This window comes from Leopardus geoffroyi, chromosome A1 (assembly GCF_018350155.1).
Source record: "Leopardus geoffroyi isolate Oge1 chromosome A1, O.geoffroyi_Oge1_pat1.0, whole genome shotgun sequence".
Classification (NCBI taxonomy): Eukaryota; Metazoa; Chordata; class Mammalia; order Carnivora; family Felidae; genus Leopardus; species Leopardus geoffroyi.
In genome coordinates, this window is record NC_059326.1 from 4,624,278 (window position 1) to 4,637,311 (window position 13,034).

General features: G+C 46.0%; 1 protein-coding gene and 1 long non-coding RNA gene across 4 annotated transcripts in view; one reads left to right on the top strand and one right to left on the bottom strand.

Moving 5' to 3' along the window:
- The window catches only part of LOC123587372, a 28,705-nt gene extending 19,509 nt beyond the window's left edge, over positions 1-9,196 (top strand). For both annotated transcript variants that reach the window (XR_006707277.1, XR_006707290.1), the window contains 3 exons: positions 1,776-1,823; positions 8,246-8,394; positions 8,727-9,196. This is a non-coding gene — a long non-coding RNA (uncharacterized LOC123587372). The remainder of the gene's footprint in view (positions 1-1,775; positions 1,824-8,245; positions 8,395-8,726) is intronic.
- SPATA13 (spermatogenesis associated 13) overlaps positions 1-13,034 on the bottom strand; it is a 340,610-nt gene that overhangs the window by 160,774 nt on the left and 166,802 nt on the right. The gene's annotated exons all lie outside the window — the stretch shown is intronic.

The window sequence follows — 13,034 nt, forward strand, 5'->3', positions numbered from 1 at the left end:
TTAGTTTGAGAGAGAAAGGGAGAGAGAACACGTGCAAGTGCATGTGCATGAGTGGGGGAGAGAGAGGAGAGGGAGAATCCCAAGCAGGCTCCACGACCAGCAAGGAGCCCGACCTGGGGCTTGATCCCATGACCGTAAGATGGCAAAACCAAGTGTCGGAGGCTTAACCAACTGAGCCACCCAGGCGCCCCTCCATAGTTCTTTTAGGATTATGTGTTTATCTTCATCATCAGCCTGCAAGCTTCTTCAGTTCCTGGTGCCTAGTATCATGGTCTGTATTCAGTAGGTATTCAGTAAGCATTCATTGAATTAAAGATTGCCTTGGATTGGGGAGATTTTGAAGCAACAATATCCATCTTCACATGGCTGATAAATGGCTGAATTGAGATTCAAATCCAAGTTTTTAGCTTTATTTCAGGAGGCTTCCTTATACCACAGCTGACAGACGTACCAGCAGTGTGGGGCACCCACGGAACTATCCCCGATCCCCGTGTAGTGACAGCAGAACATTCACAACCATCTGAGACAAACAGGGACCATCTATTTCAAGTGCAACAGTAGCCAAATTTAGACCCCAAACTTTCACTGACCGAGAAAGAAGGTCCAGGAGCAGAAGACAGGCAAAATGTCAGAATGTTTCTCGAACTCCTCCCACAACCCAGAGAAAAGTACTTTACATTATAATCCAGTAAACACCTTCAGGAACACAGACACCCCGAGAAGACATTTACAAACAATGCTGACCCTTAGCTCGAGCAACGCACTCTGATATTCTTTATTCTGTCTGCTGTTGTCTTCTTGGGTTCTGGCAGACTCGCTAAGGGGTGACTCCTCTAGTCGGATACACTCGAGCGATCTGATCCGATCCGATCTGTAATGTGAAAACCACAACAGGGCAAGGATGTGACATCCCGTCCCTCTGGTGCTTTTCTTCCTTCTCCCTTTTCAGCCCACTCTCTTCCTCCTCGGTGCAGAGACGGTCGGTTTCGGCTAGCGGTCCTCTTCGTCTGCCTTCCTAACAATTAGGTATTGTTCCCCTTTCTCTGGCAAGTTCTACTTGTGACTTTAAGTTACAGGACATATTATTTATATGATAACACTGACATTAAATGTTCTATGTCATATAATTAAAAAACCAAAAAGGGGGCTCTTTTTCTCTTCTGTTTTAATATTTCCATAAAGCAGAAAGCCCAAGAACTCAATTTTGGTGATTGTTCAGGCCTAACTGTGCAGAGGACTGGACTGATAGCTTTCTTGGGCCCTCGGGATTGTGAGCTTTAACCGAAATCCTGGACTCCTTTGTGGGTCTCTGAGCCCCTTACTTCCTGAGTCACAAACGATTTTACCAAGTGGTCAAATACGGCATTCAAGCGTTCATCCTCCTTCGTCTTTGTAGACGGAGTTTACATTCCCGCAAGACTAGTCAGCACCACTGAATCACACAGTCCTCTGCGGAGCAGCGAGAGCCTTTCTTTATGGCAGAGACACTCCTGGAAACCATGAATACTAAACCAGCAGCTCTACCCAAATTGACAGCAAGTGCTGTGACCCTCCTTCCTGCCATCCACCCCTCCCTGGCCTCCACGAACTTTCCAGATCTCTCCATATGCACACTCACGTTAGAACAGAGCATCACGTTCTCGTTTTTTACTTATCTAATTTGTTCGGTCGGTCAAGCCCTCGTACGAAGTAGACAGGTGTGGGCACAGGAGAAGGGCTGAGCCAACCGCCTACAGAGCTCAACTCTGCAACCGCGTTCCCTCTCTGGTTTGCAGCCTCTGCTGGGTCCTGTGACAGATGATGGCGTTTTGAACCCCTGTGAGGTAAGGACCAGGTGCTTGGATTCGGTGGCTCATGTCAGCGACTCCTCCAGGAGCCTTGGCGGCCGGCGTTATGGAGGAGAAAGCTGGGCTTGGTTACATTTCTAAGGTTGCCAGGTAGTTAATAAGTGGCATAGCACACAGCTGCACCCCAGCTTATTTCCTTTCGCCTCTATAAGCCTTTCGGCTCTGGCGTGACACAGACGTGCATTTCTGAACGAACACCTCCCTTGCTCTCTTCAACTGTGCACAAAAGATGGCAGGGTTCGAAGGAGAAGCGGGGCTGAGGCAGACCACTCAGACCCTTGCAACTTTCTCACCAGAGCCCTAAGGAAATAGTAACGACCCCAGTAAAAGGACTGATACAGTGAAAACGGCAAGGTAGGTTCCTAGTAAAGAAAACAGAGGACTTCATCTTTACACATGGGGGAGAATGAAAACATATCTTACCCCCAGGTTCATAGCAGCGTCATTCACAGTAGCCAAGAGGTGGAGGCAACCCAAGTGTCCCCTGTGATATATTCATACAATGGAGTATCCTTCAGCCTTAAAATTTAAGAACATGCTGACACGGGCTACGACACGGAGGGGCGTTGAGGACATCTTGCTAAGTGAAATAGATGGTCACAGAAGGTCAAATACTGTACTATTCCCACTTACATGAGCTACAGTAGTCAAAATCATTTTTTTCTTATTAAAAAAATTTGTTTATGTTTATTTATTTTTGAGAGAGAGAGAGACAGAGTGAGAGCGCGGGGGGGGGGGTTGCGGAGAGAGAGGGAGACACAGAATCCGAAGCAGGCTCCAGGCTCTGAGCTGCCAGCAAAGAGCCCGACGCGGGGCTTGAACCCACAAACCACAAGATCATGACCTAAGCCGAAGTCAGACGCTCAACCGATTGAGCCCCCCAGGCGCCCCCTACAGTAGTCAAAACCATAGAGACACAAACGAGAATGGTATTTTCCAGGGACTGGACACAGGAGCAAAGGGGAATTATTGTCTAATGAATATGGGGTTTCGGTTTTGCAGGATGAAAGGGGTCTGGTGAGGTGGGTGGGGGTGAGGGCTGGACAACAATGTGAATGTACTTGAAGCCACTGAACTGGTCGCTTGAAAATGATCAAGATGGTAAACTTTATCTTCCGGGTATTTCACTCCGATTTAAAGAAATGGGTAGCTCCACGGAAGGGGCAGAAGGGTCGACACCGATGAGTTACGGGGACAAGGGCAAAAGGCACACAGATTGAAAGAACCGAGCACAGAAGAAGTCGACGAAGGAGGCTGTGGAGCAGGCATGTGGCCCTCGCGGGGCTGCTGCTCTCGGAGGCACCAGACCCTAGCCTTCTGGAATCTCCATGAACTGGGACAACTTCTGCGTCATATTAACATTCTTTCCCTGTTTGCCGGTCGCACTGAGCGACACCACTTTACAGAAACACAGCATCTTCCAGAGCAGACCATACTACGCCGTCATGACCAAGTTGCTCAATCAAGCCATGGTTCCACCTCCGTCGGGCTGCCTCGGGATCAGTCTAAATTACTAGAAATGCCACACATCAAGGCATCGACCCCCATGCCCATTAAGCAGACTAGTCTTCCTGAAGCACACTTTTTACTTTACATGGGAAAACATTACACTCTTCGTGGTAAAAACATCATCTTACGCATCAGGAACCACCAACCCCCAAAATGTGTGGTATTACAGCCTCTAGAAAATAACACACTCACCCAGAGGCCTCTAGGGAAAAGAGTCTATTGAGAGCGATCAAGAACCACCAGTTTCCCTCCCTTTATTTCCATGTGGAACACATAGTTTTTCTAGGAAGAAACCATTTTATGTCCAAACAAGGTCTCTTAAAGGAGGAACTAGCACAGGGGCGCCTGGGTGGCTCAGTCGGTTGAGCATCCGACTTCAGCTCAGGTCATGATCTCGTGGTTCGTGAGTTCGAGCCCTGCGACGGGCTCTGTGCTGACAGTTCAGAGCCTGGAACCTGCTTCAGATTCTGTGTCTCCCTCTCTCTCTGCCCCTCCCCCACTCGTGCTGGGTCTCTGTCTCTCAAAAATAAATAAATGTAAAAAAAAATAATAATAATAATAAAGCGAGGAAATAGCACAGTCAAAATTAGCGGGAACGTTAAACAAATACCAGCCCATTGGTGGGATGGCTACACTACGGTGTTGTAGAGGGCACGGGGACCGTTAGCACATTGCCAACCACAGTGGAAAGGGCTCTAGATACAAGGGGATATGCTAACTGAATGTATAACATAACCACGGCATTTTAAAAATGCCCAGGGGCATTTAAAGAAAATTACTGGCAACTGAAAGAAAATTCTTGGCAATTTAAAAAATTTCTGTACTTTCTATAATGACATCTAAGAGAACATTTTTTATAGCCTACATTCCTCTATGTCCACTCACACCAGTTTACGTGTTATTTCTTCTCTTATTAAGGCTATAGAGATAAAACTACGGACTACTTGGTTACGTATCTCCTTAGCAATTTTAGTTATCAGTGCTCATCTTTAAATTAAAAGCGACACTAACGAGCACAGGGATGCGTGGTTGGCATGAAGACAAGGGGCGTTGGTGGAATCGGATGATTCACTGTGTCGGGTTTAAAGGACCTGATGCTTCTGCCCACAATAGGAACGGCCTTGCTGCTGGGGCTGGAATGCTCATACTTAACTGGCTGGAATCCCTAGCCGTCATTGCTGCATTAGGACAGGCTTTGTCAGTGGGATCCGGGTAACCGAAGTCTGCTGCCTGAGGTTCCCCCTATCCTGAACCTCGTGTGGCTAGTCACTGCCTAAAATACCATTAACCCACGTGCTGCTCTCCTGCCCAATCTGCCAAGACTTCCAAATCCACTTTTCCCCCCTCGCCTCCAAGGCTCTCCAGAAAGCGACCCCTCGCACCCGTTCAGTCTCCTTCCTCCCATCCGCAATATCCTCTTCCTCAGCTCCGCCAGCATAAAACCTTCTCTTCTCCAGGACCACGTAGCGTTCTCTCTCTTCCGTGAGGCCTTGGCCAATGCCGTCCACGAGGATTTTCCCTTCTTAGTCCCCCTCACACCTTCCTGGCCAGCGCCACCAAGTTGACATCTAGTGGCTCTCTAGTTTTTGTTCACGCACGTTTTTCTCCACCTGTGAGTGGAGCATCTTCCAGAAATATGGGTTGAGTCATCTTAGATACATTAAGTATCTACTCTCACTGCGTTATGCATTTTCCTTTTTGTATTCTTGACTACGTCACATAACAGGCAAAGCCACATTCTATTGGTCTTTAAAAGCACACAGTACTCTGGGGTTCCTGGGGTGACTCAGTCAGTTAGGCATCCGACTTCAGCTCAGCTCATGATCTCAGTTTGTGAGTTTGAGCCCCACATCAGGCTCTGTGCTGACAGCTCAGAGCCTGGAGCCTGCTTCAGATTCTGTGTCTTCTCTCTCTGCCCCTCCCCTACTTGTGGTCTGTCTCTGTCTCTCAAAAGTAAATGTTAAAAAAAAAAAAAAAAAATTAAAGCACACAGTACTTTAACACCCTTTTCTTCAGCATGCACTGGCTTTCTTTTCACTTTCACTAGGCAACTCCTCCCCAGAGTGTAACAAATCCCATCGAGGCTATTAATACCTTTCTTCTCCGACCTGTAAATTAAGGATTATAGGAAGTATCTATCTCCCAGTCTTTCTCTGTTCCTAGCACAAATCTAGCTATACAAATGCTGTTTTTCAGGTGCTGGCCTCTACCCTCTGACTCTTCTTCCTGGGCCCTGGCATTGCTTTCTCTACATTTCTTAACATTTTACTGGTCTTATGTCCTCTGTGTACTCAAATTAACCAAGAACACCGTAAGAGGAATGCTATAGTCAGCTTCTTGGGACTATGTTAGTCTTTGCCTCTGAAGGGACATGCTTTAAACATTGTCCAAAGACTGCAAAGTCCGTGTTGGGCTGGAATCCTCAAGCTATTTTACAATGCCATGGCTGTTACAGAGACAGCCCTACCTAATACCATTAAGAGAAGAAAAGAAACCTGATCACCACCTATTGTCCAGTTAGTCGGGATTTTGTGGCCATTGTAACAGATCAAATTCCTCCAAGGCAGTAGGATTTATACATTTTAACCAAGTAACCTATCCATGCCTTTCTACACTCTCTCTTCACGGGCATCACCAATACCCAAACTGGAGTCATGTCAGCATTGCCACGAGCTGAGAAGAAGGTGACTGGCACAGGTCTCCTTTGACTTGCCTGGTTTTGAATAGTGGCCCATTGTGGCGAATGGCCGCACGCTTAACGCTGCCTATGTTTACACTGCCCCTTTCCTCTCCACTTTCTGCCACCTCATCCCAACCCAAAGGACACCCATCTCCTCATCTCCTGTGAGGTCACAGCTCTGTTAAAATGTCAGTCTAAAAGTGGGCAGGAATGAAGGCTCTCAGGAGAGGGGTCAGCACCTTAAGTCTGAAAGGCAGCTCCGGCCAGGAACTGGGAGACAAGGGCAGGGAGGCCAAGAGCCAGAAATCAGCTTGTCATCCATAAGACGTCCAAACACTGCCACCAAAGGAGCCTGGAAGCACGGTCTCTGTGCCTACACCCAGGGCCAGCCTGGGAACGGGGACCAGGATCTCAGCGGCAGCTGCAGCCGACTGGCGAGCCACATGCAGGTGCCAATGAGGGGCAGGCCCACAGCCACCTGCAGGGACCGGGGGGACCTCCACCAGCGACTCAGCCATGCTGGAACGAAGCCTTCCTGGGCTGGCCCGGCACAGCTGGTGCCGTAAAGCAGCCGAACAGGATGGTCATCCTGCTGTGCCCAACCCTTGTCAAACAAGATGCCTTCCGTGCAGCATCCAGCAGCGTACCTGGGGCTCGGTGCTGAGTCACATGGTTCATGTTCTGTGCCCTTGTCCTTTTGGCTTAGGAGGTAGAGCTTACAGGCATTCTTTATTTGTCCATCTCGATGCGGGAAGAGGTTGGAGGAAGGTGGGTATCTGCTCTCTTCACCTTGGTATGATGTTCCCAAAGGATGGGAAACACGTGGCAAAATGGATCACGGAATCAGACCGATGTGGGTTCAGATCCTAACTCGCCCACGGACAGTCATATGACCAGAAGCAGGAGGCTCAATGTCTCTGGGAACCGAGTTTCTACTCTGCAAAGTAAGGATAATAATAATGGCCTCACAAGGTTAGGATTAGGGTCTCCTGGGAGAGAGCACTCACGGCTCATGGATGACACAAGTCTGAGATTCAGTGAGAAGCTGCCTCCCCACCCCCACCCACCGTGGCTAAGAGCCTTTTCTGGCCGAGCCTGGACCAGACATGACCTTATCTAATTTCAGGGCCACCACACGAAATAGGTATGATTGGGATGCCTGGTGGCTCAGTCGGTTGAGCATCCAACTCTTGATCTCAGGTTCATGAGATTGAGCCCCACATCAGGCTCTGTGCAGAGCCTGCTTGGGTTCTCTCTCCCTCTCTCTCTGCCCCTCCCCGCCTCAATAAATTAATAAACGTTAAAAAAAAAAAAAAGAAAAGAAATAGGTATGATTATTCCCATCTTACGGGTGAGGAAATCAGATAAACAACTTACTTCAAGACATCTGGCCAGAGAGCAAAGCATTGAAGCTCCATGTTTCCGACCCCCATTTTAAGCCCTTCCTCCACTTTTGGGGGCCACTTCAGAACTTCTGGGACTGTCCCACTGCGAGATGTGGCATCAAGTTGCCAGAACATTTCTGAAAAGAGTAACCCCCCCGTGTTGGGTGTTCTATGCTTTCATCTGGTGGGGTGTTTTGAGCAAAGTGTGGGTGCCACTGGGACATCCCCACACTCAGGCAACACATCTCTCTTTATAATTGGCCTCACTATTCGAAAGCCTGGGAAGAAAGACCACAACTTGGAAAACAACAGCTTTTTAAGTTTAGAAAACACGTTTTTTGTTTTTTTCCTGCCTTGGGTCATTCATCTTTTAAAAATAGAACCCAGCACCAACTGATTCATAAGTTTAAGAGTATATTAATGATAGATAGCACTGCCGGGTGCTGAGGATTGTTACGTACACAACACTTCCGTTCTGATGCCCTCCCCTCCTCTCCTCATTCCATCTACCACGTATTTGTTTTTTTGTCTTATTTTGCTTTTTAAATACTAGAGAACACGCGGAGAGGAAAAAGAGCAACAGAAAGGGCACCATAGTATCCCTCCCAGATCTTTAGACACTTGCAACTGCCTTAAACATGAAGGACTTTCTAGACATTCTACTGCAGGTCCCAGTGACTCTCTACCTGGAGGTGTTCTCGGGTTTGGCATGGGCCAGAACACCAGAAAAAAAGTGCCCTGGGAGCAGCCCTTGTGCGATGACAGCTAGGGGCTGCAGATTAAACGCCCCAGTCTTCTTCCCTCTCTTGCTGCCCTGCCACCAGATAAGTGACCTAGACTCAAACCGTGGTCTCAGCGGCTTCTGGATGAGCCCAACCGAAGAAGCAGTTTGTAATCAGTCGAAGCCTGGGAACGGACTGCCAGCTGTCTCAGCAGCAAAAGGCCCCTGACTGACGATGAATCTACTAACAGGGTAAAGAGAAAGCATGTCTGCTCCATCTTCTCCCCAGTGTCCCCAGAGGCAGGGAAACGCACGGTCTTCGAAGGGGATCTTTCCATAGATCATGATTCCAAACTAAGTCGTTAAGGGATATATATGCCAAATCCCTAAGAAATACAGAGGGGGGGAAAATATATATACATATATATATATATATATATATATATATATATATATATATATATATATATACATACATATACATATACACATATATGTATATATATACATTTAGGGAGTAATTATCTTTTAAGGAGCAAACTCCCACACTCACACAAAACGTGAATGTGAAATTTTTTTTACAGATACTGAGAAGGGTGCAGTACCTTCTGTGGCATTTCTGCCCAAAATGCACACCCTCCGCCTAACGTGAGGAAACATCAGAGAAATCCAAATTGAGGGGATAACTGGCTGGTACCCTTTGAACGTGTCAAGGTCATGAAAGACACAGAAAGACTGAAGAAGGGGAATGGTTTGGAGCAAACACTTTAGTTTGACAACTGAATGTAATGCGGGGTGTTGGATTGGATCCTCAACCAGAAAGAGGACATGAGTGGGAAAAATGGTAAACTCTGAATAAAGCCTGCAGGTTAGTAAAAACAGTGTTGAATCAATGTCAATATCCCGGTTTGGGTCATCGTGCTGTGGTTGTGTTAGACGTTAACGTTAGGGAAGCTGTTGAAGGATACACAGGAACTCTGTGCTATTTTTACCACGTCTTTGTCAGTGTAAAATTAGTTTAACATAAAGGTTAAAAAAAGCATCCCCTACAAATGATTAACACTGTCAAAATTGCTCTAAGACCAGGACTGTGAATCATAACTGGAAAAAACTTGCTGGATCTTTTTTGGTAAAAAGTGAAAAAAAAGGGGGGGGGATTGTGAAACACTGCCTGGTCTACCTTTTATAATCACACACAAACTGGAACATCCAGAGGAGAATTTCTAAGTCATAGTTAGCTCACTGTTGGAAACACTGTTTTTAAGGGGTTGTTTCTACCAAGTTCATCTGAGATGCTTGAGCCAGTTGGGTAAGTAGCTACGTGAAGACCTAACACCCCATGTGCCAGCCCAAGTTAGAGGGCAGTTTTGAAGACAAGGAAAATACCAGACTTCCCCAAAGTGGTGGTTAGTTGGGTCTGACACAACACATTATTGTCCCTGAAGTGACACAGGAATTAGAAAAAAAAAAAAAAAAAAAAATCGACGGTGTTCACTTTTTTCTTCTCCAACTGAGGCTCCACAGTTGGTCAGAAAAAACTTTTATAGGCTGCCCTATCTGTAACCTGCTTAACGAACATCCATTAAATACCACCTGTACACAAGGCACTAAGGCTGCAAAAATAAAAAGAACTCAAACCATTTCCTCATGAAGTATTCATTTTTTTTTTTAAGCAATCTCTATACCCAACATGGGGCTCAAACTCACAACCCCAAGATCGAGAGTCACAGGCTCTACCGACTGAGCCGGCCAGGCACCTCTGAAGTATTCATGTTCTAACAGAGGCTACCTTCATTATGTTATATTAACTCTTTAATAGCTTATCAGTAAAAAACTTAGAAAATTACCCCGGATTTTGTGGGCCCACTGCCTCATTATATCATCATTTTTGGCTTTTTCACTTCACTGAACTGCAGAGATCCACAAACAATACCTAGCTTAATTTTAGTCCTGAATGTTTAATAAACCGTAGATAGCCATTTCACAAGGACCTACACACAAACAGAAATACACATAAAACCAAACTTTTCAACAAGCACATCTGACCTCAGCAGAGAGAGGCTGACTCTGGATCTTTCTACATCTGACCCTATTTGTATTGGGTTCCGGAATCTCTCACCCCAGGTCCCACCAACTCTCTTGTTTAGAAAGTGCTTTGAAGATGAAAATTCTATAGTTGAATCACTAGTTTCACTTCCAACATCAATGAGTCCTTTATATTTGGAAAATATCCTCTCTTCCTGTGGAAAGAACAAAGTGTGGATTGATTATCTGAGCATCTCAGCATCTGACAGAGTTCTAGACCTTCCCCAAATCCAACACAGTATTCAAGGATAACAATGCTTTAAATATGAACTAACTTTAACCTAAACTATCAGGCTTGTGTTTAGTAACCATAAAGCTGGAGAGCCATTTACCCCTACAAACATAGACGTGAAAACAGAAGCAAATGGATTTGACTTATTACGGCCTTTGCAATCGTAGGTTATTAGTCTCAGATTAGAATTAAAAGCCCTAGGGGCACCCGGGTGGCTCGGTCGGTTAAGTGTCTGACTTCATCTCAGGTTACGATCTCACAGTTTCTGAGTTTGAGCCCTTTATCAGGCTCGATGTTACCGACTTCGGAACAAGAATAGATGATGTCAATTCAGCAAGTGATTCCAAGTCACACAGCTAAGCAGCCCAGAACCAGGAAGCCACCCAAGTGCTTGACTCTATGTAGCTATGTGCTTTCTACTTTACTAGACTGGCAGAGTTGATGTTTATAATTCCAGTGGTTAGTAAGCACTGAAATCTTGAGACCTACTTATATGTTTTTCAAATTCAAATAGTTTAAAATTTCAAACACATAACTTTCTCTGTTACCTTGAAGTAACAGATGGTAATAAACCTACACAGATTGTCCTCAGATTCTGTCACTCACCTGCCAGTTTTCTGCTCTTTCCCCATCAGAAGAGGCTTCCGCCCATATTTTCTTTTCCAGTATTGTTGTGAGCTGAAAGGTACCACCCCTCAAAAGAAAATAGGTTTAAGTCCTAATAATGCCTTAAACCTTATTTAAAAATAGGGTCCTGGGGCGCCTGGGTGGCTCAGTCGGTTGAGCGTCCGACTTCAGCTCAGGTCATGATCTCGCAGCTCGTGAGTTCGAGCCCCGCGTCGGGCTCTGTGCTGACAGCCCAGAGCCTGGAGCCTGTTTCAGATTCTGTGTCTCCCTCTCTCTCTGTCCCAACCCACTCGCATTCTGTCTCTGTCTCTCTCAAAAATAAATAAACATTAAAAAAAAAAAAAATAGGGTCCTTACACTATTATGCTGAGTGAAATAAGTCAGTCACAGAAAGACAAATAACACGTGATTTCACTCATGTGTGGAATTTGAGAATCTCAACAGATGAACACAGGGGAAGGGAAGCAAAAAGAGGATGAAAACAGAGAAGGAGGCAAACCATAAGAGACTCTTAAATAAGAACAAACTGAGGGTTGCTGGAGGGGTGGTGGGTGGGGGGAGGGGCTGAATGGATGACAGGCATGGAGGAGGGCACTTTTTTGGCATGAGCACTGGGTGTCATGTAAGAGATGAGTCACTGGATTCTCCTGCTGAAGCCAAGACTACACTGTATGTTAACTAACTTGAATTTAAATAAAAAAAAAAAATAGGAAGGAAAATAGGGTCCTTACAAATGTAGTAAAATTAAGATGAGGTCATACTGGATTAGGGTGGGTCCTAACATGGCCGGTGTCCTTCTAAGAAGAGAGGGATTTGTACACAGACACCAGGGAGAAGGCTGTGTCAAGATGGAAGCAGGGGTGGGAGCGATGTGTCTACAAGTCAAGGGGCAGCAAAGATTGCTAGCAACAAGCAGAAGCTGGAAGAGGCAGGCTAGGAAAGTCCACCAGGGCCCTCACAGACAGCGTGGCTCTGCCGATACCTTAATTCAGCCTTGCAGCCTCTGGAACTGGGAGAGAACAAATTGGTGTTGCGTTCAGGCACCCAGTTCATGGCAATTTATTACGACACCCCTAGGAAAGTAATCCAAGCATGTTATTAAATAAGATGCTGAAAGCCATTAACACCCTACTAGATAGAGAATATAAAAAGATATTTTAGGACCAAAACAAACAACTGGTAAGCAACCATTGAAAAAAATATATTCAATGTATTGAAGCAAATGCCCATTAAAAGACCAGTACGGTAGCTCTTTTATTCAAGTAGCAAAATTCAGCCTAATGCCAATAGTCAATGCCGGTCCAGTTGTGGGGAAATTAACAAGCAACAACCGTCTTAGTTGTAGTTAGGAAGTGTACTTCCTAACTACAACTTAGGAAGTGTACAACTTAGGAAGTCCTAACTACACTTAGGAAGTGTAGAATTGGTACAACCCTCCCGAGAAACAGTTTGTTTCAGGGATACTGTCACTAGCACCTCTGGGCATCTGATGATCACGTCCAAAAGGAAGAGAGTAAAATTTCAAGAACACACAGTAACAAGAGGTGGTTGGACACATCACCAAGTGTCAGACTTCATAAAATAGAATAGTTCAGCTGCCTGCCTCCAAGCCCTTTCTGGGTCTGACGACCCACTCTGTGATGAGGCACATAAGATGCTCAAATGAAAGTCTGAGAGTACAGGCACTTCTTGGTAGTGCGTAATATGGCCTCTTGAGAATATTATTCTCACTTACTATCCCTTCCTGATGACACTTAAGCTGAATTTTGGGGCACCTGGGTGGCTCAGTCGGTTGAGCATCCGACTTCGGCTCAGGTCATGATCTCATGGTTCGTGGGTTCGAGCCCCGCGTCCAGCTCTGTGCTGACGGCTCGGAGCCTGGAGCCTGCTTCGGATTCTGTGTCTCCCTCTCTCTCTGCCCCTCCCCACTCGTGCTCTGTCTCTCTCT